Here is a 13,291-nt window from a genome sequence, read left to right on the forward strand (position 1 = left end):
TGGCTATGGCTCCCCTCCCCTCTACCTGATCTGGCGAAGTCGTCATGGAGGGGATGGCCTGGGAGGGCCCTGCGGCAGCGTCTATAGGGCTGGAGCCCTTAGCTTTGTGCGGTCGAGCGAAGGTCTTTTTCCCCTCCCCCTCCCTGGCGGCGTGTATGATGCAGTGTTCGGACGCCGGCCACGCTTCCTTGGCTGATGTGCGGTGGCCTGCCCGCCCGCCCGCAGCCTAACACCGGCCGAAGCTGCGGGCTGGATTTTTAGCATCTGCCCGCGGCGGGGGGGGGCGGGCAGTCAGGCCGCCGCACATCAGCCAAGGAAGCGTGGCCGGCGTTGGGACACGGCGTCAGACACGCCGCCAGGGACGAGGAGGGGGAAAAGACCTTCGCTCGACCACATGAAGCTAAGGGCTCCAGCCCTATGGAAGCTGCCGCAGGGCCCTCCCAGGCCATCCCCTCCATGATGACTTCGCCAGCTCAGGTAGAAGGGAGGGGGACCATAGCTCCATCCTCCCTCCAGGGATGAGGAGAGGGACCGTCCGCCGCCTTGCAGCACCGCCGTCTAGCGTTGCTGGAGAAGTGAGGGCCGCTCGGACTGTCTTGTGCCTCTGTACAGCCCATGGTTTCAATACCTAGGGGTGGTCAGGGCTAAGTCCTGCACGATGTCCCACGTCACGGGAGAGGTTACGTGGAGGGACACTCGAACGTGCTCGCCCGTTGATGGTTTGGGAAAATCGGACCCTTTCAATAGGGTCCGTCGCCCCTGTCTCATTTTCATAGAAAAAAAGAGAAAAAGTCTGGCGAAAAACAGACGTGTGTGTGTGTCTCCAACGGACACTAAGCATAAAACTGGTTTCCGCCCGCAATCGGGGCGAGGGTGTATACGGCGGAGGAGGAGCTAACATCTTTTTCACTTGGTGTCAGCCTTCAGGCGGCAGTAGCATACACCCACAGTACCTGTGTCCCCCAATGAGACGAAGGAGATCTGCTTTCACACAGGTAGGATCTGGAAAAGAAAAGATAGAAATTCCTACGGGATACCAAATTTTACTTGCAAAACAGAGTATACGGATGGCGGGATACACAACGTTTTCCCAGACGTCGCACTTCACAAAGTTCGTCTGGATCAGCAGACAGCAGATCTGATACAACCAACAGCGCTACCTCCACGTTTTTTTTAGGCCACAACCGGGGCCGCCTAAGAGGAAGACGGGGCGGCCAATGCAACCGGGGAAGCAAGAATCAACGTAACGACCAGATCACAGGTAATACACCATTAGTAGTTATTATTTCCTCTAAAAACCTGAACACAAATCAGTTGTCATTACTCCAGAAAGGGTTATCCTTTTGTCCATCATACAAGTTTGACTTTTTGAACTTAATATGGACTTACACAGGTTCTTTAGAAACCTTAGGCTAAAGGTTCATTTCTCAAAACAACCCACTGTACCGACGGTTCAGGCCACCTCATCATTATTACAATTCAAGAAGTTGGGACTCCGTACACATAGTTCATTCATGCTCCCTAGGGGGAACCCACCAGTGGAAACCTTTGTTTCACTAGGTGAAAGGGACATACAACATTTCAATAGGGAAGTCACTCAAGGGGGATTTCATTACCACAATAATTTGTCTAAGCAACAAAAAGCGGCCCTTGATGATCTATCCTCAGACAAATCACTGGTCATAAAACCAGCTGATAAAGGAGGGGCCATAGTGATCATGGATAGGACAGACTACCTTACTGAAATTAATAGACAGCTAAATGACACAGAGGTATATGGGATCATTCCATGCAATCCACTCAATTCCATTATCAACAAGATACAACCCATCATAGATCATTATCTGAAAGATGGTATTATAGATAAAAAATTGGGGGAATTCCTTTTGAAAACGGACCCGATTACACCCGTTTTTTACATTCTACCAAAGATCCACAAAAGGTTGGATAAACCACCAGGGTGTCCTATTGTGTCCTCTACAGACTCTATTTTATCACCATCCGCTATGTTAGAGAAGATCCTCACACCATTAATCAAAACAACAAGATCTTACCTTAAGGACACTAATGAATTTCTAACCCTCATTAAAACCCTGGGTCCCCTTCCCTTCTCTTCAATTTTGGTCACGTGGGACGTGAATAGTTTATACACGTCAATAACACATGAGAAGGGCATGAGGGCCACAAACATACTCTTAGAGCAAGCGGGCATTGACCCCAACATTTGTAACCTTTGTTCTGACCTTTTAGGATTGGTATTTAAAGAAAATTACTTTTTATTTCAAGATACTTTCTATATCCAGAGACAGGGCACCGCAATGGGGTCACACGTAGCGCCCCCGTATGCCATTGCTTATATGGCTTTTTTTTCAGGAGAATTTTGTATACACCCACCCTCTGTTTTTACAGCACTCGAGTGTGTGGGTTAGATTCATTGACTATATTTTTTGTTTGGAATGGCCCCATTGACACTCTGTTACAATTTGATCACCACATTAATAACATTTGGCCCGAATTGAGATTTAGCCCTCAATATAGCACTGATAAGATGAGCTTCTTGGATACGTTGGTCTGTAGAACGAGGGGGAGAATTATCAATTGACCTATACGTTAAACCGACGGATAGGAATAGCATTCTACACTTTAACAGCTTTCATCCCCCGGCTATTAAGAAATCAATCCCCAGATCCCAGTACTGTAGGATCGATAGGATTGCAACTAATGTTGAGAGAAAGAAATTAAGATTAGAGGAAGTGACACACAAATTCACCGAAAGGGGGTACCCCAGTGGACTATTGACAGAACCTAGCTCTAATAGGAATCCTAGGACTATAAATTCCAACAAACGTATACCATTTGTAAATACATTTCATCCCTATTACAGAAAAATACAGGCCACTATCAATAAACACTGGAGCATACTAAAAGTTACCCTGAAATACCGGAGTTTCAACAACCCTTACTTTCATGCTATCGCAGACCAAAAAATTTAAAGGACATGTTGGTTAAAGCAGATGCAGGTTCAAACATAATAGTACCGAGACTGAGATTTCTCTGGACACAGAAACAGGGAACTTTTCCATGTCTAGTATGTTTACAGTGTAATAACATACAAACAGGGAACCAAATCTTTCATCCACAGACTGGACAAGCCATTCCGGTCAAAGGATTTTACACATGTGAGACCACATATGTTATATATTTGATAAAATGCCCGTGTGGCCTGGCCTATGTTGGTGAAACGACCCAAATGGTAAGGGATAGAATATCCCAACACAAATCAAACATAAGGTGTAAAAGGACTCATCTCCCTTTACCGTACCACTTCCTGGATAAAGGACATAATATTTCTCAACTCAAATTCCAAGTTTTGGATCAGATTGAATCCAACAGGAGGGGTCAGGATAGGACTAAGACCCTCAAGAGAAGGGAGGCCTATTGGATTTTTACTCTTCAAACTTTGGAGCCAAAAGGACTGAATAGAGACTATGATATTCAGAGTTTCCTGTGAAACACCGGGTACCTGTGTAATGTGCATTTACCTCTAGTTTTAATGTTTATTTATACATATTCATTGATTATTTATTATATATTCTCTCTCTTTTTCTCTAAATAGAATCGTTAGACCTACTCTTCTTCTTCCCACTGGGCACCTCTGTCTACTTGGTATGATATACACCTCACCAACCTCTACATTATAGGGAATGCCTTTATTTGTATGACTTTGTAATTACTAATGCTAAGAGAATCAAAGAGGTACAGGTCTATATAATATACATATTCAACTGAAACGCAGTATCAGGAATCCCTTATGCACTAATACAAATGCTGTTTTCTTACTGTCATGGCTCACATACACCCTGATTGTGTGACCGCTAGAATGTGGTCCATTAACACTGTTTACATCTTTGATCTCTCTCAGTGACATGCGCACCACTTGTGCCCTGATCTTTACACTCAGCGCAGGCGCGGACAGCGGGGTCAGGTGACCGCTGTGACGCGTTCCAATATGTGCTTCATACACATAGCGCAGGCCCACACAGCGGTACCATGTGACCGCGATGACGCGGTCTAAGGGGGCGTTCCCACCGGGTTAAATACCCGGAAGCAGACGCCAGACCATGGCGTCCTCTGCTCAAAGCGGTACATACCGCAAGTCACAAGGGGCCACCAACGCAGGTAAAGTAAGGGGCTGACTCTACATATGGCACCTTAAATATACAACCTGTGTATACTCAATATTTGTTGTTTTCTCCCTCCTTTCCAGCGCCATCCCATAGCGACTTATGTCACATTACAATAGCGCTATCTAAAATACATAGCTTCTAAAGCAGCATCCAGGTAAAATAGGGAGTTTTACACCTTACCTCTCATGTATAAAATGGATTGTGCACGTATGTAATGAAAATATATATTGCACCATCATATTGCCTAACCTTACTGTTCCCTTTTTCCTCCTAGGAGGACCAACATATTCAGACCACATATGATACAGGCACTACCATATTGGTTTTTGTCTTCTTTTCTATTCCAGAGGAGCTTCACTTCAACTTCCTCACTTTAACCAGTAATAGTATGGTTGGTTTTTTTCTTAACATCAATTTTCACATATATCTTCGCGGATTGTGCATTACACGTCTTTGTGCAACAGTCTCTAAAATGTAGCACTGTATATATGCTTATTCGACGTAACTTGTTATATATTTTTTTCTTTTTTTGCCTAACTTTCTTTAGTGCATCATGTGATATTTAATTTTTTTTCTGTGTTCTTTTACATTTGGCTTTAAACAGTAAATCATATTGACAATTCTCTGATGAAGGTCCTATGAAGGACCGAAAACGCTTAGAATACATGTGATTTGGATGCCAATAAAATAGAATCAATTTTTTCACGCATTTGAGTGCCAAGTTCATCATTATTATTATGATTTGGCGTCAGCAGGATTTGAGGGGAAAACAATAAATGTTTTATTGACAGAGCTGTTTGAGAGCTTTCTTTTTACAAGCCTAATTGTTTTGTATGACACCATTCAATGTACTAAAAATTCCAAGCGTAATGAACTCTGGGAGGGTGAAGGACATGAAAAGGGGATGGATGGGGGGGACTGCACAAAATAATTGTGCTATTGATTTTGGGGGGATTGCTTTGTAGTATGTGGAAGAAATGACCTTGTAGTAGGATTCTCCAGGTTAGTATAGTTGTCTATGATGTTGTCGTAGTAAAGAAAACGCGGACACTGTTGGGAGGGTGACTGAGGGCAGTGGTGGGCCTTTGTTTTCTTTTTGGGAGTGAGGGGGTCCCTAATGTGAGATTATATTGCAGGTTTCTGATTGCTTGTTCTATATAATGCAATGTCACAGTGCATAGCTAAAATAACTGTCTATTATGAAGACTTCATGGGCTTCACAGGAGTACCACCGTGGCAACAGATCTGCAATCACAGCATTCTGTAACGCTGTAGATAAGCCCCCGATGTAACCTGAAAGAGAAGAAAAACGATTTATATTATACTCACCCGGGGCGGTCCAAGCCCGGTTTTGGTCTGATGGGTGTCGCGGTCCGGTCTGCCACCAACTGTCATTCGCCAGTTTATCCCCTCCAAGTGTGCCAAATGCGGTGTAAAATTGTATATAATATGCAAGAGCACATCAGGATACACATGCACCTTTCTAATATATGAAGGTAGGGACATCAAAAAACAACCAAACACCAAACTACCCCATGACAATTGGCATCCCAGGTAGAATTGTAACTACGCCATTTCTTCATCAAGGGTACCACATGTACACGGACTATTACTACAGAAACTGGTGCAATAAAATTGGAGGTCTTTCTTAGTACAAAAAAGATTAATGATGGTGACAGTGGGGAAAAAATGCAAATTGTAATTTTTTTTTTCTCTAACTTATGTTGCATCAACAGCATAAAAAAAAAAGTGGCATCACACTACTCAAATAGAATAAAAGAGTATTCGCGCTATGAAACAGACACCAAAAACACTACTGATCAATTATGAGCAGTGGCGGATTAAGTGGACTATGGGCCGGGGCTGTTCATAAAACCTGGGCCCCTGTACCCCCCTTCCCACCTGAGCGCTGCGGTCCCCGTGCGGGAATTGACAGCCGTACGGACCGCAGCACTTGGTTTGCTGCGGGTCCATACGGAAAACCCGCCACCATTCCACCACGTGTGGACATGGCCTAAAAAGATGTTGCACATAAGCTGTAGGCCTACGGCCAATACGCACAAAATCGCCCAACGTGATCCTGGCCATAGGGGATCCACTTTAATGTCCCCACTTTAATTTGAAGTCCCCTTACTTCATCCATTGCAGTCCCCTATCACCCACTCACTTCATCTGCAGTGCCGCTTCATCATTTGCAGCCCCTTATCCCCCCTTCCATTTTATCATGTGCAGTCCCCTTCCCCCCCAACTTCATGTGCAGCCCCACTCCCCCATCATCATGTGCAGTTAATTTTACCCCCACATCATGTGCAGTCCCCCTTACCCCCAATTCATCATGTGCAGTCCCCCTTACCCCCAATTCATCATGTGCAGTCCCCGTTACCCCCAATTCATCATGTGCAGTCCCTCTTACCCCCAATTCATCATGTTCAGTCCCACTTACCCCTTAATTCATCATGTGCAGTCCCACTTACCCCTTAATTCATCATGTGCAGTCCCACTTACCCCTTAATTCATCATGTGCAGTCCCCCTTATCCCCCACTTCATCATTTGCAGCCCCACTTATCCCCCACTTCATCATGTGCAGCCCCACTCACCCCCCCTTCATCATATGCAGCCCCACTCACCCCCCTTCATCATGTGAAGCCCCCACTCATCCCCCCTTCATCCTGTGAAGCCCCCACTCACCCCCTTCATCCTGTACAACCCCAGTCACCCCCCCTTCATCATATACAGCCCCCAGTCACCCCCCTTCATCATATACAGCCCCCAGTCACCCCCCCTTCATAATATACAGCCCCCAGTCACCCCCCTTCATCATATACAGCCCCCAGTCACCCCCCTTCATCATATACAGCCCCCAGTCACCCTCCCTTCATCATATACAGCCCCCAGTCACCCTCCCTTCATCATATACAGCCCCCAGTCACCCCCTTCATCATATACAGCCCCCAGTCACCCCCCCTTCATCATATACAGGCCCCTGTCACCCCCCCTTCATTGTGTACAGCCCCCACTCACCCCCTCCCCCATTTAATTCATTTTATAAATAAAAAAAAATAAAAAAAGTTCCCCATACTTACCTCACAGCCGGCTCGCTCCCCAGCAGCGCCTCTGCTTTCAGCATCCTCCGGGACATGTCGGCGCGTGCACGATGACGTCATCGCGCACGCCCGACATCTGACCCGGAAGTACAGCCGGAGCTGAGCAGCCGTCAAGGTGACGGCCGTGCACAGCTCCCGACCCCTCATAGAATGTGACGCGGGCGGCTGTCTGCTGCCAGCGGCGTCACAGCACAGGGCACGGCCGGCCCTGTACAGGTGCTGGGGGAGCGGTGCGGGGGGCATTTGCCTCTCTGCCACCCTGCCCAGCCCGCCCCTGCCCCTGGGCCCCCAAAAAACCTTGGGCCTGGGGCGACCGCCCCATCCGCCCCTATTAAGATCCGCCATTGATTATGAGAAATACCTGCAATGATTCAGAAGAAACCTTGTAAGGCCTGGACGACGAGGAAATTGTCTTCCAAAAGATTCAATGCAATAAACTAAAGGATAAAAACAGGTATTTAGGAGGTGAATAAAAATATATATAAAAAACTGCTAAATATAGAAGTTAAAAATTAGCAGTGAATTTGTGCCCTTCTTATTGTGCAAATAGGCAAAAAGAGTTACAATACCAGTAGAGGCAGTGGTTAAGCACCCTATGAGCTGTGCAAAATAAGCAAAAATTTAACAATATACAGTATAATAAGAGCACTAACTAAACGCAGAGGGAGGAGCTGCGGCCGAGGAACGTATATAAATACTGGCGATAGCGTCAAGGAATAAGCAAAGTGTCCAGTGAGACCAGAAATATTCTGAAGCTGTGCCGCTGGAAATAAATAACACTGTACAATATAAGTGCTGAGGGTGCTCAGAACAAAGGTCCAGTTACAGATTATCCGATGCTGTACCGTTCACTCACCGCTGCCCTGGACGGCCTCCTCAGCGAGACATAAGTTAAGTACAACGTAACTTGCTGGTGGATACTCCAAGCTATGAACAATGCAGGTTCCTGACACTGTTCTGAACACCCCCAGCACCTGTTTTTTGGCCATAATAATTATCTGTGAACGGTACAGCATCGGATAATCTGTAACTGGACCTTTGTTCTGAGCACCCTCGGCACTTATATTGTACAGTGTTATTTATTTCCAACGGCACAGCTTCAGAATATTTCTGGTCTCACTGGACACTTTGCTTTTTCCTTGACGCTATCGCCAGTATTTATATACGTTCCTCGGCCGCAGCTCCTCCCTCTGCGTTTAGTTAGTGCTCTTATTATACTGTATATTGTTAAATTTTTGCTTATTTTGCACAGCTCATAGGGTGCTTAACCACTGCCTCTACTGGTATTGTAACTCTTTTTGCCTATTTGCACAATAAGAAGGGCACAAATTCACTGCTAATTTTTAACTTCTATATTTAGCAGTTTTTTATATATATTTTTATTCACCTCCTAAATACCTGTTTTTATCCTTTAGTTTATTGCATTGAATCTTTTGGAAGACAATTTCCTCATCGTCCAGGCCTTACAAGGTTTCTTCTGAATCATTGCAGGTATTTGTCATAATTGATCAGTAGTGTTTTTGGTGTCTTTCATAGCGCGAGTACTTTTTTTATTCTATTTGATTCATATTATATTTACGCCATTGTGATAAAGGTCTTTTGGTACTTGCAGCTGATTCAGCCCACATATACTTGTGCCGCTATTACTACTATTTTATTTGTGCATCACACTACTCGCTACCTCCCTAGATAAATACATTAGAGGCTACAATTTACAAAAGACATTTATGGAGGATTTCTGTTGCTCTTGAACCCCACAGGCTCTACAAATTTCAGCCAAATCTGTGTTCCAAACTTCAAACATTGCTCCTTCCGTTCCGAGCCTTGATGTTTGTCCAAACAGAAATTTTTGACTAAATGTTGGGTATCGCCATGCTCATAAATCCTGTAACAAACTATTGGGTTTACTTTTTGGTGTTGCAAAACTGAGTAGACATGTGGGAAATGTTAGTTGTACCACACAAAATAATTTAAGGGCATAGATTGTAAAGTTTGAGAAATTGCAAAAATTGTCAATTTCAATAGGATTTGTGTATAATTATGAAAATATCACTCTTCGAACCAGTAAGATACATTGAAGCGTTCCAGGGTTCTCATAAAGTGACACCGGTCAAAATTTGGCCTGGTTATTAAGGCCAATATTGGCTCCATTGCTAAGGGGTGAAAAACCTGCTGCTGGGAGGAAATGAACTTTTTATTCCCCCTGGCATTGTTTGGGTTTCAGGCATGGGGGAGGCGCCCATGCGGGTGCAGTTGCCGATCTGTACAGAGTGGCACAGACTGACACTTGGCTCTAACGGTGATCTGCTGGCGGTGCGGTTACAGCTGCTGCTCTATATACACATCTGTGATTGACCCAGCACTGACCCCATCCCTGTGATGGAGTGCTGAATACTGCCGGGGGGAATAAAGTTAATTTCCACCTGGCATCGAAGGCTTGAGGTGCAGACCCAAATCGCACCCATTTAGCACTGCTGATCACACTGACTGGTACTGAGGGCACAGTGGCTCGCATTAAGGGCACAGTGGCTGGTACTGTTGGCACATTGACTGGTACTGAAGAAAAGAGAGAACAGAGAGAGAAAAACAAAGAAAAAAAGATGGGAAAGAGAGAACAGAGAAAGAAAGAAACAGACAGAAAAAAACAACAGAGAGACAGACTATAGCAGCCCGGCTCCCATTATAGTGCCCACCTGAGCCTCCCGGTGCACGACATATCATGATCCGCTCACATGGCCGACATCCCTGATTTCAAGGCAATCCCGCTGTCTGAGGAGGACACGGTGATGGATCTGAAGCATTCCGTGAAGTGCCTCCATGGTTCCATCACAATCTCCTCCTGAAATTACCTAATTTCCGGTCAGCTTCCAGCACGTCACTTCTGGTGGAAGTCACGTGCGAATTTCAAAGTGCTCCTCGAGGCTCCGCCGTGTACTCCTGTGTCCGCGGGAAAAGTAACCTCCCGGCCGGGGCAGTGGGGCAGACTCAAAATCGGGACTGTCCTGCTGGATCCGGAACGGTTGGGAGGTATGAATGCTCCCCATCATACACCGTGTACATGCATGGCTCTGCACACCTCATACACAAACGGTTCAGCTTTGTATGCCTTGTACACACACGGCTCCGCTCCTTAAACCTCGCGCACACACATGGCTCCACTCCGTAAACCTCATACACATGCGGATCTGCTCTGTACACCTTGTACACACATATCTCCACTCCGTAAACCTTGTACACATGCGGCTTTGCTCCATACACCTCGTACATACGCGGTTCCGCGCCGTACACCTTGTGCACACGCGGCTCCGCTCCGTACACCTTGTGCACATGCGGCTCCGCTCCGTACACCTCGTGCACACGCGGCTCCGCTACATCCACACTGTAAACCCCTCCTGACCCCACACACAAACTTTGCCTCATCCAGCAACATGACAACCAGCACAGCAGAGCTCTGCGGACACAGAGGCCCCTGATCATGTGACCCCTGACTCCTCCCCTCCTGTGACCTCATCACAGGTCCTGTGCCACAGAAGAGAACACAACCTAGCGACACCACTGCAGGCAGGCTGTATGGGGCTGCGGTGGGGGAGGGCGAGAATGGAGTCAGTGCATGGGGGGCGTGCTGTTTATCTCCCTGCAGTGCGGGACAAATAGAGTCCCGTGTGGGACAGCGGGTGGGCGGAGCAAAAACGGGACTGTCCCGCGGAATCCAGGATGCTTGGGAGCTATGCATGTGGGCTATTTCCTGTGTGGGCAATTTTCCTGTGGGTTATTTTCTCCTACGCCTCATTGGGGGACACAGACAGTGGGTTTTATGCTGCTTGCCACTAGGAGGACACTAAGTAACACAGAAAAAAGTTAACTCCTCCCCTTCAGTATACACCCTCTCGCTGGCTGGGAATTCCCCAGTTCTTGCTTAGTGTCTGCAGGAGGCACTTGGGTCTGGCTTCAGACCCCACCGTTTTTATTTTATTTTTGAATTTTCTGTAAATTTGTATTTTTTTTAATTAACGGCGTGAAGGGGGTGACGGTTCCTTTCTACGGCCCGCTCTCCTCTGAACCAACAACAGGCAAGCATGCGGAGTATACCTCCCCGCACACTTTCCTGCGACGACTGGGGCTGATTCCTATCAAAGAAAAAAGCCAAGAAGACACACACCAAAAGCAGGGATCACCATAGAAAAATTATCAATTTTATTGCATAGGATACACAAAAACACCACAATATTAAAAACATTGAAAAGGAACAACGGTTATTTTGGCATAACCTGTAAACCTGGGAGCAGTGACAAGTCCTACATAACTTCACACAGTTATACATATGTAATGTGTGCAGCAAGTCCACATAGTAAATATTATGTGTACAATAGTCTCAGCCCTGAAAAACAATCTAGATGTATGCTTAGAAAAAAGTTAACTCCTCCTCTGCAGTATACACGCTCTCGCTGGCTGGGAATTCCCCAGTTCGGTGATAAAAGCAGTAGGAGCATTAAACGAATGACAATCATAACTCTGTCAAAACCTAAAGATGCTAGTGTGAGCCAATAGGCCAAACAGGGTGGGTGCTGTGTCCTCCAATGATTGGCTCGGAGAAAAGGATTTTACGGTGAGTACACAAAAATCCCTATTTCCTGTGGGGATTTTTCAGGGAACTGTCTTTCTGTGCTACAGCGCTATGTGCTACTTGATCTGGAATATATAAGCTGCGGGGACACCTTTCTACTGATGAAGGGGCGGCTTGACATCCCCAGTGCAAGGTACTTTTTATGATACCTACAAACCTCATCCTAATTGTATATAGCTGTATAGGATTGGTTCTGTTCACTTCGGTGTTGTATTACATGCCTTTGGGGTTCTGGGGAACACTCATTCATGTCTTTTTGTCAGATTCTATGCTGCTGAACTGGTCTGTGGAATCCAGTACCTCCACTCCAAGGGCATCATTCACAGAGACCTCAAGCCCGAGAACATCTTGGTGGCTGAAACGGGCCACTTTAAGATCACAGATTTCGGTCTCGCAATTGATAAAAACATAGAGACAGAACAGCCACCGAATACACTGGAACACCAGGCTACATGGCTCCTGAGGTGCAAACAATAGTACTTTCCCATGTAGTTTTCACAAAAATTATAGACCATGAGCATGTTGACATTTTGATTTTTTTGTTCTCTCTTCATTGACAGATTTTTCCTGGCAAGGAGTATAACGCCAGAGTAGACTGGTATTCTTTTGGGATCATCTTAAAATATATGGTTACCAGTGAGTGTACTTACCATCTGACACTTGATGAGGCATCCTCCGGCATTGATGACATCATTAAGCAGGTTAGTATAACTCCAAGTTATTAGTACTATGGCTTCTACAATATTCATTTAAATGGTGGTATTGCAAGAAAGTTTTATTGCCTCTACTGTTTACATTCATGGGTTTTACTTTATCATTTTTAGCTCCTTGAGAAAGATCCTGTCAGACGCTTAGGAGTCCATGGTAACATCAGAGAGCACGTGTTTTTTCAGTGTATTGACTGCGGAAGCCCTGAAAGTGCCTCCACCACACATCCCTGTAGTAAGTATATATCCTGATCACATTGCACCATCATCACTGTATGGCCGGGGTCACACTTGCGAGAAACTATCACGAGTCTCTCATCTCAATACCCGGCACTGCCGCCGGCACTCGGGACAGGAGTGTGTGGCTGCATGTATTTCTAACCATCTGAGAGCTCTGGTCCCACTGCCGGGTATTGAGATGCGAGTTTCTCGCAAGTGTTACCCCGGCCTATAGGGAAATCACTGATGGTTAGAGAACACTAATTGAAAGCTGATAGTTATTTCTATAGTTTTTTGATGTTGACTTTCTGTTGAGTTTTTCTTACCGCTGACACTAGCATTGGAAAGTCAACATCATCTAGGGCTGCTGTCCTGGTTTGATGGTTCAGATCATTTCACTTTAGCTGTATGCAAGTTAATGTGGATTTCATCCTTCTCCAGAAGATTTC

The 13,291-nt window shown here is 45.7% G+C and overlaps 1 protein-coding gene and 1 long non-coding RNA gene across 7 annotated transcripts in view; both read left to right on the forward strand.

Moving 5' to 3' along the window:
- The window catches only part of LOC141080491 (uncharacterized), a 119,013-nt gene that overhangs the window by 13,963 nt on the left and 91,759 nt on the right, over nt 1–13,291 (forward strand). For 5 of the 6 annotated variants that reach the window (XR_012228940.1, XR_012228941.1, XR_012228939.1 and 2 more), the window contains 3 exons: nt 12,180–12,380; nt 12,477–12,617; nt 12,741–12,858. The exons of the other annotated variant lie outside the window; for it this stretch is intronic. The gene's annotated coding sequence lies outside the window, so the exon portion shown is untranslated. The remainder of the gene's footprint in view (nt 1–12,179; nt 12,381–12,476; nt 12,618–12,740; nt 12,859–13,291) is intronic. 6 annotated transcript variants of the gene reach the window in all.
- On the forward strand, nt 4,059–4,570 carry LOC141078143 (uncharacterized). The gene is made up of 3 exons (XR_012227666.1): nt 4,059–4,179; nt 4,268–4,341; nt 4,462–4,570. It is a non-coding gene; the product is annotated as an uncharacterized lncRNA (long non-coding RNA).

Source organism: Dendrobates tinctorius, unplaced genomic scaffold (genome assembly GCF_039654945.1).
Source record: "Dendrobates tinctorius isolate UK_male_01 unplaced genomic scaffold, ASM3965494v1 ptg000016l, whole genome shotgun sequence".
NCBI classification, from domain to species: Eukaryota; Metazoa; Chordata; class Amphibia; order Anura; family Dendrobatidae; genus Dendrobates; species Dendrobates tinctorius.